The sequence below is a fragment of the Peromyscus californicus genome, unplaced genomic scaffold (genome assembly GCF_007827085.1).
Source record: "Peromyscus californicus insignis strain IS unplaced genomic scaffold, ASM782708v3 Scaffold_14__1_contigs__length_90479793_seg_2, whole genome shotgun sequence".
Classification (NCBI taxonomy): Eukaryota; Metazoa; Chordata; class Mammalia; order Rodentia; family Cricetidae; genus Peromyscus; species Peromyscus californicus.
Window position 1 is genome coordinate 54,728,861 of NW_026294436.1, and position 22,722 is coordinate 54,751,582.

Genomic DNA, 22,722 nt, shown 5'->3' on the forward strand with positions numbered 1-22,722 from the left:
ATAATCTTCAAGCTCCAGGGACTTGGTCTCTCTGTCTAAGGCAGTGGTAAGAGCAAAGAGACCTGGGCCCAGGCAGGGTAGGGTTTTTATCATAGCAGAGGTTGGGGTAAGGGGATTTCCAGGATTCAGGATCTTGATTGGCTGACAATTGTCTAGGGGTATCTGTGAAAAAAAAATAGGTGTGTGCTAGACTCAGGGGCATCTGGCCACCTTATCTAATGGTTCGAATGTTTGGGATGTCAGGTCCTTCCCCATCGCTGGGTAGATCCCCGGGTGGTGTCAGTTTATGGCTGGACCTAGATGTTGCCTGCCAGTAAGCCTGTCACAGAAGATGTGTGGTCAACCTGTTTTGCACCCCCCCACCTCCCAGAACCAGAACAAATACTGACAGGCACACTGATGCTCAAGGACTCATGTTCTGTTACCAAGATAACTATTATGACATTGACATTACGTACGTGTGTTGAGAAAATGCCTCAGCAAGATGCAATGGACTTGAGAATTCCCCACCGCACCCTGAAAATACAAGCCAGCTTCCATCACTAACTATGTCAACCTCAGCAACTCCTGACAAGTGACCTCAAAATGGCTAGCTCTACTGTGAGTAGTTTGCTGTTCTTCTTTGGATTGCTTTGCCTAAGGAGCTTATCTCCCTAGAGACCCTAATTTGAGACAGCCCCAGGTTCTAATCTCTTGAGGAAAGATATCAAATGATTGGATGAGAAATATCTTCTTATCCCACAGGAATGCAAAGATTTACCAAAAAGAAATATGATGAAATGTTTTTGAACTAGAAATCACGCCCTGTGGTCTTCCCATTTTGTTCTTCTATACAAGCTTGTAGTTTCTATTTACCATTCTGGTGAGAACCAAAATGCCTTGTGAGTCTTTTTGGATTTGTTTTTCAAAACTTTCTAGAAAGAATCGAAGAAGATGTGAAATCGTTGGAAAGTAGACAAAGATAGAAATCAGGTGAGCCTCACCCCATTGACTAGAAAAGTGCTTCTCCAGGCCTGGGAAGAAAAGAAAAGACAGAAGGGAGTTGATGTGAACTTAGTTTTCTGGGCCTTGGAAACAGAAGACCTTCATTCTATATCTCTTATATGGTCCCTGTGTGACATGAATTTTGTCAACTTGACTGGATTATGGAATACCTATTGATGAGGGTGCACCAGTGGGGATTTTTCCAGAGAGGATTGACTGGGGAGTGAAAAACCAACCCAGAATATGGATGACACAAATCCTACAGGCTGGATTTACCAGTTGAATGAGAGGAGATAGAAGGGAGATCCAGCTGGGTATCTGTATTCCATTTTCCCTGATTCTTCATCTGCCCAGATGTGATCAGGGATCCTGACCTTCTGCCAAACCACAACCACAAGCCGCTCCTGTCATCTTGCTTTCCCTGCAGTGTTAGAGTTCTGCCCTTACTCCAGTTGCGTGGCCGCACATATGCAGTTCAGGAGTTAAGCAAAAGGTCTTGTGTCTTACGTCATCAGTGTGTGCTGGAGACTACACTGACTATGTGTGAAGCTCCGCAAGCCCGCTTCACGGAGAGCCCTTAAAAAGCCGGTCACTGACCCCACCCGCTCTCTGTTCTGCTCTGTCTCTTCCCCCACCATCTTTCCCTCTCTCCATGAGTGCTTTCCTCTCCAGGCCTGGCTCTCCTGTATCCCCTTCCCCGCTTTTCCTCCCAATAAAGCTGTGAATATTGATGCTGGGTTCTGTTGTAACCAGCGCTGCCACCAGCGCTGTTTATCAGACCTTTCATGCAGGACAGATTATGCTCTCAAACCGTGAGCCCAAATCAGTCCTTCCTCCCTTATGTCATTTATCTATCTATCTATCTATCTATCTATCTATCTATCTATCTATCTATCTGTTTATTTAAATATGGAAGGCTTCATGAATTTGCAAGTCATCCTTGTCCAGGGGCCATGCTAATCTTCTCTGTATTGTTCCAATTTTAGTCTATGTGCTGCTGAAGAGAGCACCCTTATGTCATTTATTGTCACTTATTTTGTCACAGCATGAGAAAAGTAACTAACACACCTAGGAAGATGGGTCCAGGTCTATGGGGGCCTGGAGAGTAGAAGATGGACCAACCTTTTAAAACAGAACCTGAGAAACACAAGAATATCCTATGAGGGAAATGGTTCCTTAGAGTATCCAGGTGAAGAGGTCCACAGACAGACTTCAAGACAGGGCTGAAAAACTGCACTCAAATCCCTGTACCTATGTGTATATGAAGGATGGACTGACAGAACTCTAAGATCTAGAGAGAAGCCATTATGGAGAGGACCAAAGGACACCACAGTAGTAACTAGGATGGATAGATAAATGAAGTCCAAACATCATCCTCGAAGTGCATGTTGAGCCTTTGGAAACTCACCATCAAATCTTAGATTCCAACTTGGTACAGGGAGAGCACACATAATGCTACACACTAGCAAAATATGTGTTTGAAGTCCAATGTGAGTTATAAAAGTTAATTGGAAGATTTAGATTTGCATCAACTGAATTGCTGTCCATGTCTTTACCTCCCTCATACATTCATGTTTAGATACACGTACTGAGACCCACACAGTCTACCCATTATTCTGGCTTCAGTGGTCACTCAGTCCAGTAAACAGATATGGCAGGAAACATCCAGGTTTCTAGGACTACTTACTAGGCTGCATCTCTGAACAAAATTGAGGATGTTCATGATCTTATGGATCTTATGGTTTAGCCCATTGGATGGGCAATATTTAAACCTCATGCTGTAGTCAATAAGGACAATGAAAGATATGCATCCAGGTCAGGGAAACAGTTGAGGCTTTTGGTAATTTCCAATGTGTGTTTTCTTAGTGACAATATTGAAGCAGGTTAACTGAAGTCGTGTTCTTTGGAGTATGGGCTATAGTTTCAGTGTAGTAAGGCCATTTTTCTTTTTCTTTTTTCCTAAGACAGGGTTTCTCTGTGTAGCCTTGGCTCTCCTGGATCTTGCTCTGTAAACCAGGCTGGTCTCAAATTCACAGAGATCCACTTGCCTCTGCCCTCTCAGTGCTGGGATTAAAGGTGTGTACCATCAGTTCCTGGCTAGGTCTTTTTTCTGAAGAAAGCAAGTGAGGAAAGAGAACATTTATATGGGAGTTATAACTAACGCAATTCAACCAATGATCCTATTAGTAGACTACAAATAAGAGGAAATAGAAAGAAGACACCACAAAAAAATGAGCGCAGAATTTACTTATATTAATTCAAATCCAAATATGCCTGTTTCTGAACCTGGGAAGCTTCAGGAGACTATGAGAAACAAAATCGTAGCCCCTGGGTCTGAATGACTATCTCTGCCCTTTTTAGCTGTGTTACCTTGGGCAAGTCCCTTAATCTCTCTCTCTCTCTCTCTCTCTCTCTCTCTCTCTCTCTCTATATATATATATATATATATATATATATATATATATATATATATATATATATATGATTTTCTTTTCTATATTAAGAAACATAAGCAGGGCAGTAGTGCTGCACACCTTTAATCCCAGCACTTGGGAGGCAGAGGCAGGCGGATCTCTGTGAGTTCGAGGCCAGCCTGGTCTACAGAATGAATTCTAGGACAGCCAGGACTACACAAAGAAACCCTGTCTCGAAAAAGAAAGAAAACCTAAGTCTACAATATATACAATAATGTTTATAGATATTTTAACTTGCTACACTGTAGTTCAATGGCCTGAGTTCAATCACCAGAACCCATGCCAAAGTCAGATGGGAGGCATAGATGGCAGAGTGGCTTGAAGCTTACTGGGCAGCTATTCTGAAATCCATCGAGGTGGCAGAGACAAAACAGACAGATTCTGACTTTGCATGCATGCTGTGATACACGTGTGCCTCTACTTACACAGAGACACACAAGTACATACACACAGTATAACGAATAAGTGGGGATGAATGTGCTGCGTATTGATAAGATTTCACTGCCTTGAGCTGGAAAGATGGCTCAACAGTTAAGAGCACTGGCTGCTCTTCCAGAGGTCTTGAGTTCAATTCCCAGCAATCACAGGGTGTCTCACAACCATCTGTAATGAGATCTGGTGCCCTCTTCTGGCATGCAGGCAGAAAGAACACTGTCTACATAATAAATAAACAAATACATCTTAAAAACAAAAAGGTTTCCCTGCCTTGTGAGCACAGTGAACACGGGGATCCTAACTTCAGGGGTCCTCAGTGCTCCTTCAGAATTGACCTTGGCTTCCCTTTTGCTGCACTGTCTTTCCCCTCCTGCCAGAGGAAAGAGTCTGTTCCCTGAAAACTCAGCACTCAGGGCACTTGTCCCCTGTGCATCCTTTCAAACACTGCCTCTCACTATTGTTTGCATTTGGATCTCTCTCTCTCTCTCTCTCTCTCTCTCTCTCTCTCTCTCTCTCTCTCTCTCTTTCTTTCATCCTCTGTAACTTACTTTGCTTATAGGCCCTCCCTTCTTTTTTTTAATTAAGAAAATTTTTTTCATTTTACACACCAATCCAAGATCCCCCTTCCCTCCTCCTGTCCCCCCAGCCTCCCCCTCCTAACCCATCCCCCCCACACACACCCCACAAGAAGGCAAGGCCTCCCATGGGGAGGCACATCCAGTAGAGGCAAGTCCAAGCCCTTCCTCCTGCCTCAAGGCTGCATGAGGTGTCCCATCATACCTAGTGGGCTCCAAAAAGCCCGCTCATGCACCAGGGATGGATTCTGATCCTACTGCCTGGGGGCACCCCCAAGCAGATCAAGCTACACAACTGTCTCCCCATTCAGAGGGCCTAGCCCAGTCCCAGGCAGGCTCCACAGCCATTGATCCAACTTTCATGAGTTCCCACTAGTTTGGTTTGGTCATCTCTGCAGGTTTCCCCATCATGATCTTCATGCACTTGCTCATAGAATCCCTCTCCTCTCTCTTTGACTAAACTCCTGGAGCTCTGCCAGGTGTTTGACTGTGGATCTCTGTATCTGCTCCCATCAGTCACTGTAGAAAAGCTCTGTGATGACAGTTAGGGTATTCACCAATCTGATCGCTGGGGTAAGCCAGTTCAGTTCAGGCACCCCCTTCACTATTTCCAGTAGTCCAAGCTGGGGTCATTTTTGGGGATTCCTGGCAACTTCCCTAGCACCTGGTTTCTATCACCATGATGTCTCCCTCTATCAAGATATCTCTTTCATTGCTTTCCCACTCCATCCCTGTTCCAGCTTAACCATCCCATTCCCTTATGTTCTCATCCCCTATCCCCTACCCTCCATTGCCCAGTCCTCATCAAAAGTTTACTCATGGAGATCTCATCTATTTCCATGGGTCCCTCTTTGGGTCTTCCTTGTTAGCTAGCTTCTCTGGAGTTGTGGATTGTAGTCTGGATAATCCTTTGCTTTACATCTAGTATCCACTTATGAGTGGGTACATACTATGTCCTTCTGAGTCTGGGTTACCTCACTCAGGATGATGGCCCTCTCTGCTTATCAGGCTCTCTGGAGCTTCCCAGTAGATTCTTAGCAAATTGCATTGTACTAATGGGTGTTGAAAAATGGCTGCAGTTTCTAGGAATTATGCAACAGCTCCTGGGATTTGAGAGTCAGAGATCATCTACACCCCTTTCCTGTCTCTGAAGGCACTTGATGCTCCCTTATCATAGCCAGAGTTCCAGCCACTGGAATCACTTTTTGCACTCGGTCACAAGAGTGTTCCTAGGTGCACCTTTCCTCAGGGACTGTGAGTACACTAAGTTTGATCTCAAAGTGAGTGCCTCTTAACTCCAGGGCTTGATACAAACAGAGTTTAGGGATTCTGATCAGCAAGCAAAGAAATAAATCACTACTAGATTAGTCAGCACACATAGATCACTGACTCTTGGCCAAGCATTATGCCAATGCTCTCACAGCTATCTAGATAATGTATTTGGTTTGCATTCTTCTGTAGTAAGCTTTGGTTAGGGACTGTGAGGTCTAAGTCATGGAGAAACATATGAAGGCAGGTCAGAAGTGTCAGTGAGGAGAGAAACGTTTTACAGTTGGCCACCTTTAGCTTTCCTAAAACACAGAAATGTAGACACATTTTCTTATGTCTTTGTACAATGCCTGCATTGTCTTGGGGACCGAAAGGGAAAGAGCTTTGCCCGCTTAAGCCACTCCTGGAAAGGGCATGCTTTTTAATAAGCTGTTTCCTGGAGACCATCTGAAATAGAATCTTGTAGATGGTCAGATTTTCCCAGAATGGTACACTGAGAAACTGATCGGGCTTCTTCTGCAATAACATTCAAAACCGACAATTAATTTTTCTGTGAACAGATTCAAACCACAGTGTTTGTAAATGGCATCAGAAGAAGCCGTGCAGGCTGCAGTCGTGAATGTTTTCCTCCTCAAGGAATGAACCTCGCCTGTATTCTAGCTCTTCTAAGATAGCCCAGGGCCGATGGGAATGCAGCCTCTGAGACCACTCATCCCCAACGTGGCCTCTCCCTGGGGAACACTGTCTTTTAAGGTGCCATGGGGACCAGGCCAGCCTGAGGTCCTCATGTCATGTCTGAAAGAGGAAACAACAAAATCTTCATGGGAAAATGATGTCAAAATGAAAATAGTCTAAATAGACAACATTATCTAGCACCCTGGGGAGAGTATAAGTATAGCCTGAAAGGGGTGGGTTGTGTGTTTGTGAAGCAAGATAATGGAAAAAGGCAACAAAAAACTGGATTCTGAGTTTAGTCCCAGCTGTACAAAGGATATGTCTGCTCTTGCCTCTTTCTCACTAGACATACTCTCCAAGGTACTAACCAATGCTCAGATTCTGATGCTGTTTTCAGACAAATCATTCTGTTGACAATATAACGGATTTTTAAAACATAAAGCAAAAATTTGAATCTTTAATAACCTTGTAATAGGGACCTTTTTTTTGCATTTGGTTGCAGATTAGAAGCCTGGGGATGTCTACTTAACTCTACCCCATTCACCTCCTAGTCTCCTCACTCCATCTGTACCTTCAAAAGAATAATCTGATGATACTAGAGCCCAAAGAGGACTCCTCTTTGACTCTGAAACCTTCTCTAACTTTATCTCCCCCAACTACAAATCTCTCATGTGGTTTTCCCATGGGTCTAGGGAGAAATCAGCATTCTTCCTTCCTGTTTTCAGTAGTTTCTGCACATGCCTCAGAAACACCACATCTTGTATCCTTGTCACCACTGTGTGTGTGTGTGTGTGTGTGTGTGTGTGTGTGTGTGTGTGTGTGTGTGTGTGTGTTATTCTCTGCCTTACCTCCTTGAAACAGGATCTCCAGCTGAGCCCAGAGCTTGTCATTTTTTGACTGCCCAGCAACCCCCTGAAATCCTCAATGATCCTCCTGTCTCCATCACCCTTGTGCCCAGACACTGGGATCACAGATGTGGATGGCCGTGCCTGGCTGTGACATGGATGGCAGGGATCCAAATTCAAGTCCTTGCACACGGGCAGCAGGAGCTCTTCTTACTGACTGGATTCTCTCCCCGGTCCTTGGCACTGTTTCTCTTGCTGTATTGACTAGACTTGCTGGTTGCAGACGCCAGCTCTTTCATGAAAGGGATTGTGTCTGAATCATTTGGGGGATCCTCAAGATTTGTGGCAAGTCTTGTTCCAGTGTACATGTCCAAAAGTGTGCTGGGCTGAGAATGGGAAGTAGCCACAGAGTCCCACCTCTAACCAAGAAGTTACTTGCAACTGATACCTGCTGGGAAAGAGAAATCAGTTTTCTCAGAGTGTCACTGGGTCTATCAACCACACTCCCAGGCAGGCTCTATGCCAACACAAAGCAGACTCCATGTTTTTAATGAGGTTTTTGTTTTGTCTTAGAGAAAGTGAGAGAGATAGAGAGACCATGAAGTTAGGTGGGGTAGAAAGGTTAGAAGGAAAAGAAAATGGTCAAAACTGAATAATTGGTTATATTGTGCACAAAAAAAAGAAAAGCAAAGAAGAAGAGTTGGCCAGTGGGTCACCTTCGAATCCTTTTCAAATCTGAGATGGTTAAATGGTTTCAGTATATGAGCTATCTATTCAATTTATTAACATATTTAATAGACATAACAATAAACTAGTGCTCCAAACTTGGGCTGTCCATGGGAAGATACTACAAGAAGAGAAGCGACTGCTGTGCACTACAAAGTACAGATTCCTTCCACAGATATGGAGAAACAGGAGAAATCTAGTTTCCGAAAAGACACTTGACTGTACATATTTATTTGGTTTTGTACACTGTTTTCATATGAATGGGACCACTGTTCTACTTAAGCCATTTCTAACCAAATTAAAATAACCGAGTTTTAAAAAGTGCTAAAATACCAGCTTAAAGATGCAAAAACACAGCCAGGCAGTGGTGGCCCACGCCTTTAATCCCAGCACTTGGGAGACAGAGCCAGGCAAATCTCTGTGAGTTCGAGGCCAGCCTGGTCTACAGAGCGAATTCCAGGACAGGCACCAAAACTACACAGAGAAACCCTGTCTCGGAAAAAAAAAACAAAAAAACAAAAAGGTGCAAGAACAGGTACACCAATTCTAGCTAGGGATGTAATTATGATGTTACTTTTTTTTGTACTCCACAATTATGTTTAGGAAATCACACAAATAGATCACTGATTTGAATGAAATGCATAAATTTGTAGCAAAGCTTTGCAGTCACAAAAAAACTGTCACAGAATGCACATACTTAATGTTTATTCCATCTTTTTGTCATATTCCTGGATCCCCCACAAGTGTTATATGAGGAAAAAAATATCAAAACAAAAGTAAAAACTGGAATCAGAATCACTGATGTTGTCAAGGAGGGGGCAAATGATAATTAAGCAGCCATCAGCAAGACTACAGGCAGGGAAAATGCTGTGGAAGGTGATGTGAGGCATTCACCAAAGAAGACCACTCAGACGCAAGTTCAAGCCAATAGAAACTCTTTAACTAGCTGGTCAGCAACTATGCTAGATGTTCAGGACCCAAGTCCAGTCCTGAGCTTTTCTCAGGGTGGGCTTTTAAGCACAAAAACCATATCCTGGTTTGACACACCTCAGCTAATAAGTAAGAACAGTTAGCCAGAACTGGAATCACAGAAGCCAAAAAACAAGGTTGGTACATTTAGGGATTTTCCCAGATCTATGGACTTTGATGGATTAGGTCTTTGTTCTTATTGCCTGTGTGCTGAGTTCCAAGGCCTTAAATGGAACACTATCATGGTGTCAGTTGTGCTGAGGTCTAGGATCCTGTTACAAAGGAAGCAGATTGCTAGAAAACTGTATTCATACTTTCACACCACCCAGGATGGGAAGGCAAGCAAGTGTGATGTTAATTCTACTCAGCTGTTGCCGAGTGGACCAGGAACACATTTGTGGATTCTGGGGATGACGTGCACTGTAATTCTTTGATTGGGATAATGGACATTCTAGAAGAAAAATCATACAAGACAAAGGTGAATGAGACTTCTCTTATGTCTTAGCCACATTTAGATGGAATCAAACTTCAGTGCAGTCCACTCCGCTTTGATGAGACTTTGGTTCAGTTCCCAAATTTTGACCAGTGTCCTATGAGAATACTCTGAAAGTATTCTCTTAAACAACAAACCTATTTTTAATGGTGGGACCACTCTTTGTAGCTGAGTGTGCATGGGCTGATGACCAATAGCTGTGCTTGGAGGAAGTCCCAACCTTTCCTCGTATACCCTCCCTATATGTGTGACTGCTTCTCTATTTTCACATTCCGTGGTCCATGTCACTGTCTTAGCATCTCTAGCTGTAACATTAACAGCAGCTCCGCATACATCATCACTCTAGTCATCAAAGGATTTTCCAGTGAGGCCCTGCAGGGTCTCTAGCCAAAGTGGCTGAGGTCACGTTGTCTCTGCTGTTCATTCAATGTAATCAGCCATCATCTTCCAAGTTTGTTTTTTATCTTCTCAATGCCATGTTTAAGAAGTGGGTAGTCAGAGCCAGACATTAAATTACTAAACCATTGGATATAGTTGTACAGAGCCCAAAAGTCTCCAACAGTATCAAACTTAGGGATCAATTAAAGGTTTGTTTGCCAAGTTCTGCTTTTATTCTCCTTTAAAACAAAACCAAAAAACAAACAGAGCATCCAACTGTTCCATGGAGGAAGTTTAAAACAGTGTTCTGGGTTAGCAACCCCCTGATTAAATTATATTTTCATCCTTTCCTGTAGGGGTGATCTCCAGTTCCACAACCTCCATCTTGGATTGGTCTACCCCCACACCCGGTTAAATGTTTGGATCCAATTAACCAACTACTTTTCTAAGTATCAGTTTGATTATGTGTGTGAGTGTGTCTGAACATGTGTATGTGTTGGGTGGTAAGGATTCATATGTGAAAGCCAAAGGAAGACTTATTCCCTTTCAACAGGGTCTCTCACTGAACCTGAAATTCATAATTTTGGCTCTGCTGGCTGAGCAGGGAGCTTCTAGGCTCCACTTGTCTCCACTGCACAGTTACAGGTGCATGTAACCAGGCCTGTGCTATTTTTATGTGGAGGATGGGAGCTCTAAACTCCCAGCACACAGCACAGCAAACACTCTTACCCACTGGACCATCTCCCCAACTGCTCAACACAATTTGATGACCATGTTCCTCCATGTTCCCATTCATGATCTGGAGAGGGGCTCTGTCTCTACTCCATCTCCTCCAGCAGCAGCTATTAGTATTCTTACACTTCTCTTCTCTCCATATATGCACAGAATCTTTTGTTTCCTAATCTTACGATGACAGGTTGGAAGAAAAACATCTTTAAAACTGATTTCCAAATTGCCTTGGAGATGTACTTCTCTTTGTGAAGTTCTCTTGGAGCAAAGATGCTATTATAATTCATTAGAAGCCAAGCCTGGTGCTATTTTTCTTACTGCATGGCTGTGTATCTGTTTCTTCCTCCCTTTCCACTCCTGCCCCTCTTGTCCCTTAACCCAGACTTACAATAAGAAAAAAAAGGTGCTGTTCTGTCTAATTTAAAGCCAATCACTCATTTTCAGTATGGGTTGAGATTAGAATTAACGAATTTCAGAGTACTGCAATACAGAAATCCCAGAGACGTGGAGGATTTATTAAACACTAAATTCTAGAAGGAATAGGAAGTATCTGGTGTCTTCATTATGATTGTCCTACCCAAAACCAAACAAACAAGAAAGCTTTCTCTAGAGTTATTGGGATGGCCACCTCATCCCCCTCTGAATGCTCCCAACCAGGATTGTGCAGCACTTTTCTCACAGGTAAGACTGTGATATGTCACCATGATTTAGAATTGTAGAATATTAAATTTGCCACAGCCCCTACTGCTGTGGGATGTTCTGTATGTTAAATATGTTGCTCTGATTGGTTAATAAATAAAACACTGATTGGCCAGTAGCCAGGCAGGAAGTATACGTGGGACAAGCAGAGAAGAGAATTCTGGGAACAGGAAGGCTGAGTCAGAGAGACTGCCAGCCGCCGCCATGAGAAGATGTTAAGATACCAGTAAGCCACGAGCCACATGGCAACTTATAGATTAATAGAAATGGGTTGATTTAAGATATAAGAACAGTTAACAAGAAGCCTGCCACAGCCATACAGTTTATAAGTAATATAAGTCTCTGTGTGCTTACTTGGTTGGGTCTGAGCAGCTGCGGGACTGGCGGATGAGAGAGATTTGTCCTGACCATAGGCCAGGCAGGACTGGAGAAAACTCTAGCTACATCCTACAGGCAAGGAAAATATTCCAGAGACACAGAAATATGTATTGGTAAATTCAGGACTCTAATCTGTTTCTGGGTTACAATCTAAATAATGTCTCTAAACAGCTTCCATGTAGATGAAAATTGCCACTCTTCATGTCACTTGTTGGTTTTAAATTTGTCTCCAGAAAGCTCTTGGGAACCATCAGTCTGCATGTTGGTGCATTATTATAGCATCCAGTTTGCTATAAACTGCCCTAAGTTTGATTCCAGTTTGGTTCTTTGTCTCTAGTAGAAAGAACTGAAAGAAAATTAGATTCAATAGACAGAAACAGGTATGTTTGGATGGTGTGAAAAGAAGTCAGGAAGTGGCTGGAACAACATTCTAAGTGCGTTTTATAGAATATTTGTGATCTGTAATATGATAACTATGGGGCAAAGAGATAATTCTGATTAACTGAGAAACTGGAATAACCACAGCTAAATGGATTTTTAATTTTTCTCTGCAGACCACACTATAAAGATCATGAAAAGACAGCCAGGTACGATGACGTCTATACTCTCAGGACAGCAGGGACAAAGCCAGCTTAGCTGACCTAGAAAGATCCTGTCTCAACAAAGAAGAAAGACAAACTCCAGAGAATGAATTTGCAAAGCATATCTCTGACAGGACTCACATGGAATATTCAAGAAACTCAATAAAAGAAAGAAAAATACAAATGGACAATGAACAAATAAATGAAAGGACAATTGGTGAAAAGCATGTGTAGGGAGTAGAGACATGGAAAGATGTTTGCCATCATCCATCACTAAGGAAGTAATGAGATTTCAGTACACACACTGAGGAGGGCCATCTTTGTAGACTCCTTATAGCGACTGCTGGCAGGGAGGTGCAACAAACAAGTTTCTCCCACATGGCTGATGGGAAAGTAAAGCGATGAAGCTACTCTAGGAAATGATTCGACAGTTCCTCAGAAAACTAAATATAAACTTAAGTTCTGACTCATCAGTCACACTCCTGAATATCTACTCTAGAAAAATGAAAGCATGGGTGTACTAAAAATGTATATGAATTCCTTTAGAAGGTTTATTTGTAAGAGCCGTAAGTTGAGAATAACTCCAGTATCTCTCAACAGATGAACATTTAAATAGAGAGTGGTGGGAATGTACAAAGGAAATGAATGGCCATTGACATGTGCAATATCTACTCTCTCAGCAAACGTATGCTGAGTGAAAGCAAGTCAGTCTTAAAAGTCTACATTCTATGTGGGTGCTATTTTACATCATTCAGAAAGAGACACATTTACACAGCAGGAGATAGTGGCTGCTGAGGGATGAGGTGAGTAACACTCAAAAGTGTAGTTGAAAGTTTTCTCCAGTCCTGCCTGGCCCCACAGTCCCCCAGCCCATTTATAAAATAATCACTCAGAAGCTTATATTAATTATAACTGCTTGGCCATTAGCTCAGGCTTATTACTGACTAGCTCTTACATTTACATTAACCCATAATTCTTATTTATGTTTAGCCTCATGGCTTGGTACCTTTTCTCAGTTCTGCCTTGTCATCTTACTTCCTCTGTGTCTACCTGGCAACTCCTGACTCCTCCCTTCATCTTCCCAGCACTGTCCTAGTCTGCTTGCCCCACCTACTTCCTGCCTGGCTACTGGCCAATCAGCATTTTATTAAACCAGTGTACAAGAGCATTATCCCACAGCACAAAAATACAGCAAATTATCTAGGCTAGAGCCTTAATGTGAGGAGCTACCAACATACAGATGACACTGATAGACATGGGATTTTATAAAAACCCCTTTGGAACAAAGGAACACAGAAACAAGTACAAAAACCAAGCCGTGCATCCTGAAACATACACTTAAAAATCTTTAAGAAAAGTACAAGGTGATGAGAAAGGTTGGAGCACAGGCAAAGGCCACTTTGGAGTCTTGAAAGATACAAATCTAGGTCTGTTCTTGTTTCAACTCCATCATTTGGTTTTCATGGTGGATATATGTGAACGCAACTTTTTGTGCACTGAGGACGAGCTTTGCATCCCCAAAGAAACCAATGTGTGCTGTTCCTTTGAGACAGTGACTGTAAAAGTTGGGATCTCTCTTCAGTTCTGTTGACCATCAGTACAATAACAGACAGAACTAGTCACTGAGCACATTTATCACAATAGCCCATTTAGAAAAAGTGATTTAAAAGAAATTTGTCCTGGGGGACAGGTTTTATAACCTGAAAAATTTCCCCGTTTAGTCTGTCTAAAACCACATCAAATCATTCTATTACAGTGTTATTCAATATGTAAATTGTATTCTATATATAAACTGTGTTTTATTTTAAAATAAGAAAAGTATGAATCAGTGGAAAAGAAAAAGATAAGGCCAGATTGTACTGGAGTCATAGGGCATGGGATAATTTCTCTCTGTGTTTAATATTTTTTACATTGTGGTTTTGGAATTTTAAAAAATGAAAATAAAAATATTTTCATGTTTACAAAATTTCTCAAGATAGTAAGTATACGGTATGCTCTGTAATCCTGTATGTATACCAGCTCCAGTGAGAAACCATCACCCGTCACAAAGAAAGAACTGTTCATTCAAAGAAAATGCAAAGTCATTTTAGGCATGACAGAGGACTGAGTTGATCTACTCTATGCTGCTCCCCACTTTGGTTTTTAGAATTTATACTTTATTTTATACTTTCTTAAGATGTTAAAATTACAAGCTTAGGATTTCCACTCAAAATTATCAATGTGAAAAATTTCTACCATAAATATAATCAGGTGGGTTAAGAAATTACTTACATTATCAAAATATTTCTAAGTAATAAGCTACAAATATTTCAAAATATATAGTATTAAATTCTTATATGTATTGCTGTGGGATGTTCTGTATGGCAAATGTGTTGCTGATTGGTCAATAAATAAATCACTGATTGGCCAGTAGTCAGGCAGGAGGAAGTATAGGTGGGACAAGGAGGAGAATAAAGCTGGGAAGTGGAAGGCTGAGTCAGAGACACTGCCAGCCACCATGATGACAAACAGCATGTGAAGATGCCGGTAAGCCATGAGCCACGTGGCAAGGTATAGATTTATAGAAATGGATTAATTTAAGCTGTAAGAACAGTTAGCAAGAAGCCTGGTATGGCCATACTGTTTGTAAGCAATATAAGTCTCTATGTTTACTTGGTTGTGTCTGAGTGGCTGTGGGACTGGCAGATGAGAGAGATTTGCCCTGACCGTGGGTCAGGCAGGAAAACTCTAGCTACAATGTATAGATATAGTATGACAATAGTTAAGTTTACATATATTTTCTTCCTTTTTTTCAGTTTCCTAATGTTTTTTAGGGTATGGTGTCATTAGCTAAGGCTGGCCTTGAACTCTTGAATTTTTTTAACCTTACCTCCCAAGAACTTGAACTTTAGGCATGAACCACTATGCCAAACTAAGTATACATTTTAAACACAAAATTTGTTGTAGCATCATGTACTTTAATTTGATTAAAATGGATCTTCTTGACTTCAATTTTTTCCTTTCCTCCTCTCACATAAGAATATTCACACTCCTTTACTAGAGACTAGAACATGAACATTAAAATTGATTTCAGATTTCCTCTGGTGTCCTTGGTTTCTTCCATTCTCTATCTTTTTACATAGAACAGAAATTGATTATCTTGTCTAACCATGATGATAGTCATGAGCAAGTAGTATTATACACAGCATCACCAATGTGCACACAGAGCTCATCCACCACATACTCAGCCTGTGTCTCATCTGTCAATGGCTAATGGAGACTATTCTTTATGGTTACATGTCTAAGAACCTCAAGAGTGTAAAAGCAGATCTAAACCATCATAATGAAAGAAGTTCTTGAATGCAACAAAACAAAGACAAATGTATAAGACTGTAGTATATTTTTCTCCATCAAACATTGATAATTTCCCTCCAGTCCTTCAACCATTTTAAATGGTATAAGTGAATGGTCCCTTTTCTATTCATAAAATTATGTGGTGTTTGAATGATTTACATATTTAATAACTGAGCCATCTAACATTCTTTATATAAGCAAGTCCTCAAAAATTATAAGATCAAAAAACAAAGTGTAGCTGACTTGCAAATGTCTAATTAAACTGCCATTGAAGGTACTTAGACTTCTATTAGGTAGTAAATGGTAAAGCAAACAGAACACAGGCCTCCTTTCTGAGCTGTGGTGGATAATACAATGATCCAGCAAGCTGTCTTCATCCAGTAACCTCCAACAAAATGGAGATGCACATCTTGCTGTCTCACCAAGTTCTTGCAGTACCCAAACTTACTCATGTACTTCTTACAAGTTCCTACATGCACCTCTTGTCTCTGAGGCAAACCAGAGCCCTAGTCCATGTAGTATAGCTCTGATATACCAATTCTATTCTTTTGGCTATGTCAGTTGTTGGCACTCCCTCTGAAGGAAGGTATACCTGGCAAAATGGACACGTTCATTTTTTTTTTTTTACACTGGTCTCAACACAGGGCTGTCGGAACATGTGGCCACAGCTTATCTGGACCAGCTGGTGTAGAACTTCCAGGCACTCAGAGGATTGAAAGGGATGATAGGCAGGTAACTGAACTTCAGAGTCTGCAGAGTAGAAGAAGCAGCATGGACTTGTCCTTGTCATGACTCATAAGGGCACTCCTCTTGTTTGCTTGCCTCCTACATGAGTGTGCTGAGGGCCATGGCAGTATACAGCAGGTGACAACTAGTTTTTGACAAGTCAACCCACCAGACGTATAACTGCCTGATGGGGAGCCCCACCTGGCAAAGCTGTGGGGTCACTGGCTGTGGAAACTGGTTGTTTTCTGTCTGTAACTTTCTCATGTGCCACTGCTATACCTCCCTAAAAAGAACATCTATGGGGTTCCTTTCATAGCCCATTGGTAGTGTGTTTTCCATCCTTGGGCACACTCACAGTTGTGGATGGTCAGAAAGATGATTTCTGTTTAAGCTGTATAATTCTGATATATAAAAATAATATCAGAATATTTTTCTTAACTGACACAGGAAAGTAACAATATTCTCAGTCTCAAACAGAGCTAATTTTAGAACAAATTCAAAACAGATTAAGCTGCCTCTGCAGAAAATATACAAAGACAAGATCCCAGGTGATTTTTGTTGATGAATCAAGGTCAGAACAGAAGCAACTTTGGTAGACATAACTCCCTGCAATAATTCTTTTTCTGCACGTACCCCTACCACTCAGGGTTCAGCCTGCTACTGCTATTGTAAGTCCTGAATTTCAGTGTCATTCTCTGTCTGGAAAAGAGTTACATGGAAGGCCAAGTGTTTACTTACTGGCTGGTGTTTGTGACCTAACTAGCCTGAGAAAAACTGTGTGATTTATCATGTGTTATGACCATGGGCCAGACCCTGAAAATGTAACATGTAATTGTCCAGAGTTTGGCTAAGAGAGAGCAGCAGCAATGTAGAGGAGGAAACTATGCAGAATGTGAGTGAAGTGTGTGTGTGCTGAGTTAGAGATGAAGAAGAAGCAATAGAGAGGGTGAGAGAAATGTGAAAGAATGATGAATGAGAGAGTGAGTGAAAACAGATGTAACTGTGGATAGAGATACATGGTGGTATGTATAGAAAGAAATATATGTAGCTGTATGCATAGAACATAGCAATGTAAAGACAGAAGGAATCAGAGGCAATTTTTAAAATGAAGTAAAAGAGAAAGTTATCATCAGAAAGTGTGTTTTTTATTTTACCCCTCAGATAGATAAAAACTTATTTCTAAAGACTCTCAGATAGAAAAAGTCTAGTCCTCAGATATATAAGAATTTTTTCTAAGGCTTCACCACCTTCATGGAATTATTTGCATACCCTCAAGCTTGAATGTAACTGAGGAAAATCAATCAAAAGCCTATCAGTGACAACTTCCAGTGTTGAATGTCCCCCTCCCATAGAACCTAAGCTTCATAAATCAGAACCATATCTATCCAGTCCTTTGAGCAGTACCTCCTATGTAGTAGGGGGTCTGTGATATTTGAAATACTTAAGTCTGCTAAAAACATCTAAACCATGTATTTATGGAAAACTCCCTTGTTAATGACTAATCCCTGGGCAGAACTTGTCTATAATTTAAATATATACAGAATTTCCCCCTCTCTGGGTAGAATTTTATAGATCATAAATTTAAATGCTCAGAGACATTTAGAAGTTATTTATTCTTACTGTCTCAACCAGTCCTCTGGCGCTGAACTATTGACTCAGTGGAGCTTAGCTGAAACTGGCACTAATCTAAGTAATAATATTTTCTATTTTTTCCAGAACCTTTCTGCCAAGAGCTTTAAACAGTGATGAGGTAAGCAGGAAAAGGCCAAATCCTGAACTTTGCCCTTGGATCTGGCTACTGCAAAGTTTTCTCCGCTCCAGGTTAAACCTCAGTTCTGTTGAATCTTTGGTCCACAATGACTCAATTACAATGGTGTATCATTACAGATCCCTGTCCTCATGCATGTACAGCATGAACACTTGAGACAACATTCATAAAGATGGTCAAATTATATTGAAGGATAAAGGCCACAGCCACAATTGTAGACACTCTTTTTGTGTTTGGCTTTGTCTTTCTTATTTTACTTACAGTTAGTGCAGTGACCAGGGCTTCCAGAAGATAGAAATTGCATCTTGAGTCTCAAGTGATTCTCACTAGCATGTCATCCGGCAACCAAAGTGGCCCAAGCTTCAGTTGCAGACATCCATAAGACTCAACTAGGGAAGCCAATGGTCTTCTTTAAGGGGTCTCTTGTCCTAGATCATCCAAGATTCATTAGGTGGATAGATTAAAGACTTCTGGAGGGAGTCCTGCCTCAGGACTTGATTCTAGGATCTGTTGCAGATTGGTACCTCGTAAGAGGAATTCCATAGACTAACCAGAAGCAGCCAAGATAAAGAGGAAAAGAAAAACATAACCTGTTAGTGATTTATAGAATTAATACATCTGATTGTGACAATCCCTTACATGCCAGTGAACACCTTCCTTGTTTTATAGAAGAGGAAACTGAGGAATGAGCTGTAACTTTTTTCAGGTAATAGTAAACATTTGGAAGAAAAAGCCATGATTCAACCATCCAAGAGGAGGACTTTGCATGCTGTTAAAAACTGGCGGATCTTTGTGAGTTCGAGGCCAGCCTGGTCTACAGAGCAAGATCCAGGAACGGCACAAAGCTACACAGAGAAACCCTGTCTCGAAAAACAAAAAAACAAAAAACAAAAAAAAAAACAAACAAATTACTGGAAAAACACACACACACACACACACACACACACACACACACACACACACACACACACACACCAGTTAGGGGCTGTTGCTATGGTACATGGGGGGAAGTGATGAGCACTAAACTAAAAGCTTTTAGAAGAAAACTTGCTGTTTATTGGCTAGAAGAAATATTTTACATTACTTCCTGTGCACACCCGTCCTGTCTCTCCCTCCTCCCATGTTTGTTCTCAATCAAGGGTTTGAAATTTGAGAGCTTCCTGCTCAGCTGAGGAGTAACTTCACTTAATTTTTGTCTATTAAATTGAACGGAAATGTGAGTAAATTTCTTTCCTCAGATTTTATGCCCCATACTTTACAAGACAGAAAAGGATGTTCTCAGCTCTTCCTCCCATTAGGAAACACACAGAGGGGAGCATCTGTTGTCCCCACTGGTGAAGGAGACCATTCTCTAGTTTTTCTCTTGGCTTTGGACCCATGTATTTCTATCGACAGTGTCTACGTTCACACTTGTGGAAGATGTAAAATGGTTATAAGCTGGCCCTACCCATTTTCCCAAAGCCAGTTTTACTGAGAAACTTTGTATGCTATGTTTTACCAAACATCTGTTAATATAGTGCTCTCTCTCTCTCTCTCTCTCTCTCTCTCTCTCTCTCTCTCTCTCTCTCTCTTTCTCACTGGCTCTTGCTCTTTCTCTTCCTGACTCCATCTCTATCTCTATCTATCCTAAAGATAAGAAGAATTATTAATGCCCAAGTTTCCAAAAGGAGTACCGATAATGATGGAAATAAATAAAAGGTTGTGTGCACCAGGCTGTGTTTTCCAGGGCAATACTTACTCCTACTTTGTATCCTAGCCAGTTCTCAGCACAGGGAATGAATTTGTATCTCTGATTCTCTGATCCTTATCTACAAAATGAAGATTAGGGGTAGCTGATTTTTAACCAGGATAATTCTATTCCTACTCCCCCCTTTTAGGATCATTATAGGATATATATGTATCAGATAGATAGATATGTAGATAGATAGATAGATAGATAGATAGATAGATAGATAGATAGATAGATTGACTGACAGACAGACAGGTAAAAAGAATGATAGATAGATAGATAGATAGATAGATAGATAGATAGACAGACAGACAGACAGATAGATAGATAGATAGATAGATAGATAGACAGACAGACAGACAGACAGATAGATAGATAGATAGATAGATAGATAGATAAATAGATAGATAGAACACAGTGAGATTTCCATTATCTCTCTCTCTATAGAATATGGTGAGATTTCCATTATCTCATTTTGAATAACATCAAAGCTCCTCTAGGAAACCCTGATAGCATGTCAACCATCATTAAAGTGAAAGAACAAAGATAAATGGCCAGAGTCTTTGATCCTGAGGCTTGTTAATCAGTCCATTAAGAAAAATCAAGGGTAAATGTAAATCATTGTCTCTAACCATATTAGACCCTGACAGAGATGACTCTCTGCATGTTTCAGAGGCCTGCTGGCCTCACTCAGATCTAATAAACAAAGTGCTTTGATCTCTGCTTTTCCAACTCAGTCAACCCTGCTGTGGATGTCTTTCTGTATGCTGTGAATATGTGTTGCTCTGATTGGTTGATAAATAAAGCTGTTTGGTCTATGGCAAGGCAGCTTAGAGGCAGGCTCTAAATCTAAACAGATAGACAAAAAGAGAAAGGAGAGGTAAAGCAGATACTGCTAGCCACTGCCAGAAGAAGCAAGATGTAAGGTATTGGTAAGCCACAAGCCATGTGGCAAAGTATAGATTTATAGAAATGGGTTCATTTAAGATATAAGAGCTAGCTAGCATGATTCCTGCCATAGACCATACAGTTTGTAAGTAATATAAGCCTCTGTGTGTTTAATTGGGTTTCGAGTGGCTGAAGGACTGGGTGGGACACAGGAAATCTTCCAGCTACACAACCCTGTACTGAGAGATGTAGCTAGAGTTTTCCTCCAGTCCTGCCTGGCCCACAGTCAGGGCAAATCTCTCTCACCTGCCAGTCCCACAGCTGCTCAGACCCGACCAAGAAAACACAGAGACTTATATTGCTTACAAACTGTATGGCCATGCAGGCTTCTTGCTAACTGTTCTTACATCTTAAATTAATCCATTTCTATAAATCTATACCTTGCCACGTGGCTCATGGCTTACTGGCATCTTCACATGCAGCTTGTCATGGCGGCGGCTGGCAGTGTCTCTCTGACTCAGCCTTCCACTTCCCAGCTTTATTTTCCTCCTTGTCCCACCTATACTTCCTGCCTAGCCACTGGCCAATCAGTGATTTATTTATTGACCAATCAGCAACACACTTGACATACAAACCATCCCACAGCAGAGAGAGGTAGCATAGGCTAGACCAAAGTCAGGTCTGCAAAGTTGATGATCCAGGCTATCCCACTCACATCTGTGATTGACTCAAGGGACAGCTTCTTTATAGCTAGTATCTTTCCCCCCTAGATTTCAAAGTCTTAGAGCAACTTAGTGAAGGAGTATGAACATGATAAAATGTGCTAATTCATTGAAATCACCTTGGTTGATCATGTACCATAGCCAACGTGGTAGAGTATAAAAAGTAAGATCACAAACATGAATACATGTTAGTTCCAGCCTACCTACTTATCAAGAGCAATAATATATTGGCAGTTCTGTGAAGGAACACTGTGAAAGACACAGTAGAATTACATTGGAGAGGGTCATCACTTTATTAGTAAAGAAAAATCACAGAAAACTTAATTGAGAAGTTATTTCAAGTATAGTTGGATGTTTCTCAGGTCCCGCCAAACCCCCCCAGTCCTGTGGCCCACTTAGAGAATAATCACTCAGAAGCTTATATTAATTATAACTGCTCAGCTATTAACTCAGGCTTATTATTGACTAGCTCTTATGCTTAAATTAACCCATAATTCTTATCTCTGTTTAGCCACACGGTTTGGTACCTTTTCTCTGTTCTGCCTTGTCATCTTGCTTCCTCTGTGACTCAGCCCTTCCTCTTCCCTGCATTCTCCTCATCTTCTTGTCCCACCTATACTTCCTGCATGGCCACTGGCCAATCAGCGCCTTATTTATTAACCAATCAGAGCAACATATATTCATAGCATACAGAAAAACATCCCATAGCAATCAATTTGAGCCTAGTAGTACAGACTGGAAGAAGTGGAAGGAAGTTGTAGAATTCGAGACCAACCTAGGTTCCTTCTTATCAGGCACTTTGCCTCAGCAATGAGAAAAGTACCTAGTAGACTGCTCTCACACAGGTCTGAAAATGCTGGACATAACTGTTACCCCAGCAAATATCTAAGCAAAATTATCCAGATGGCTACCTGGAAAAGTATCTTGGAAGGTCTTTTCAATTTTTTGGAAAGTTTATCCTAGTATTATAGACCTAGAGAGATCTATGGGTAATATTCACAGATGAGTAGAGCTGTTAACAGCATCACAGAAAGAGGGGTAAGGCTTCCTGCAGAATAGAATTGTCAGGAAGTGCTTTGCTATTCAGCTTCACAGATGGCTCTTGTTTTTAACTGAAGATCAACTTGAAAGCATAGCAGAGTTATTTATCTGAAGAAAATTATTATTATCCCTCACTACTACAGAACACAGCATTTGTTTTAAGCTACCATTTATCAATCACAAACAATGGATCAGATGGCATTTCAAGTGCTTTGCACATGTTGCCATAGTTAACCCTCACAGCAAGGCATCGGTATTAGTAAAGCCATTTTTTAGATGTGCATAACCAGGTAAATTCCAACAGG

General features: G+C 41.2%; 1 non-coding gene and 2 pseudogenes across 1 annotated transcript; all 3 read right to left on the reverse strand.

The window, feature by feature from the left end:
* Window positions 1-1,887: 1,887 nt before the first annotated feature.
* On the reverse strand, window positions 1,888-1,994 carry LOC128110225 (U6 spliceosomal RNA). Its single transcript, XR_008218175.1, has one exon. It is a non-coding gene; the product is annotated as a U6 spliceosomal RNA (small nuclear RNA).
* A 7,575-nt stretch (window positions 1,995-9,569) lies between these two features.
* Window positions 9,570-10,564, reverse strand: LOC128109312 (eukaryotic translation initiation factor 4E-like; annotated as a pseudogene).
* Window positions 10,565-15,678: 5,114 nt separating this feature from the next.
* On the reverse strand, window positions 15,679-16,333 carry LOC128109313 (E3 ubiquitin-protein ligase RNF125-like; annotated as a pseudogene).
* Between the last annotated feature and the right edge of the window lie 6,389 nt (window positions 16,334-22,722).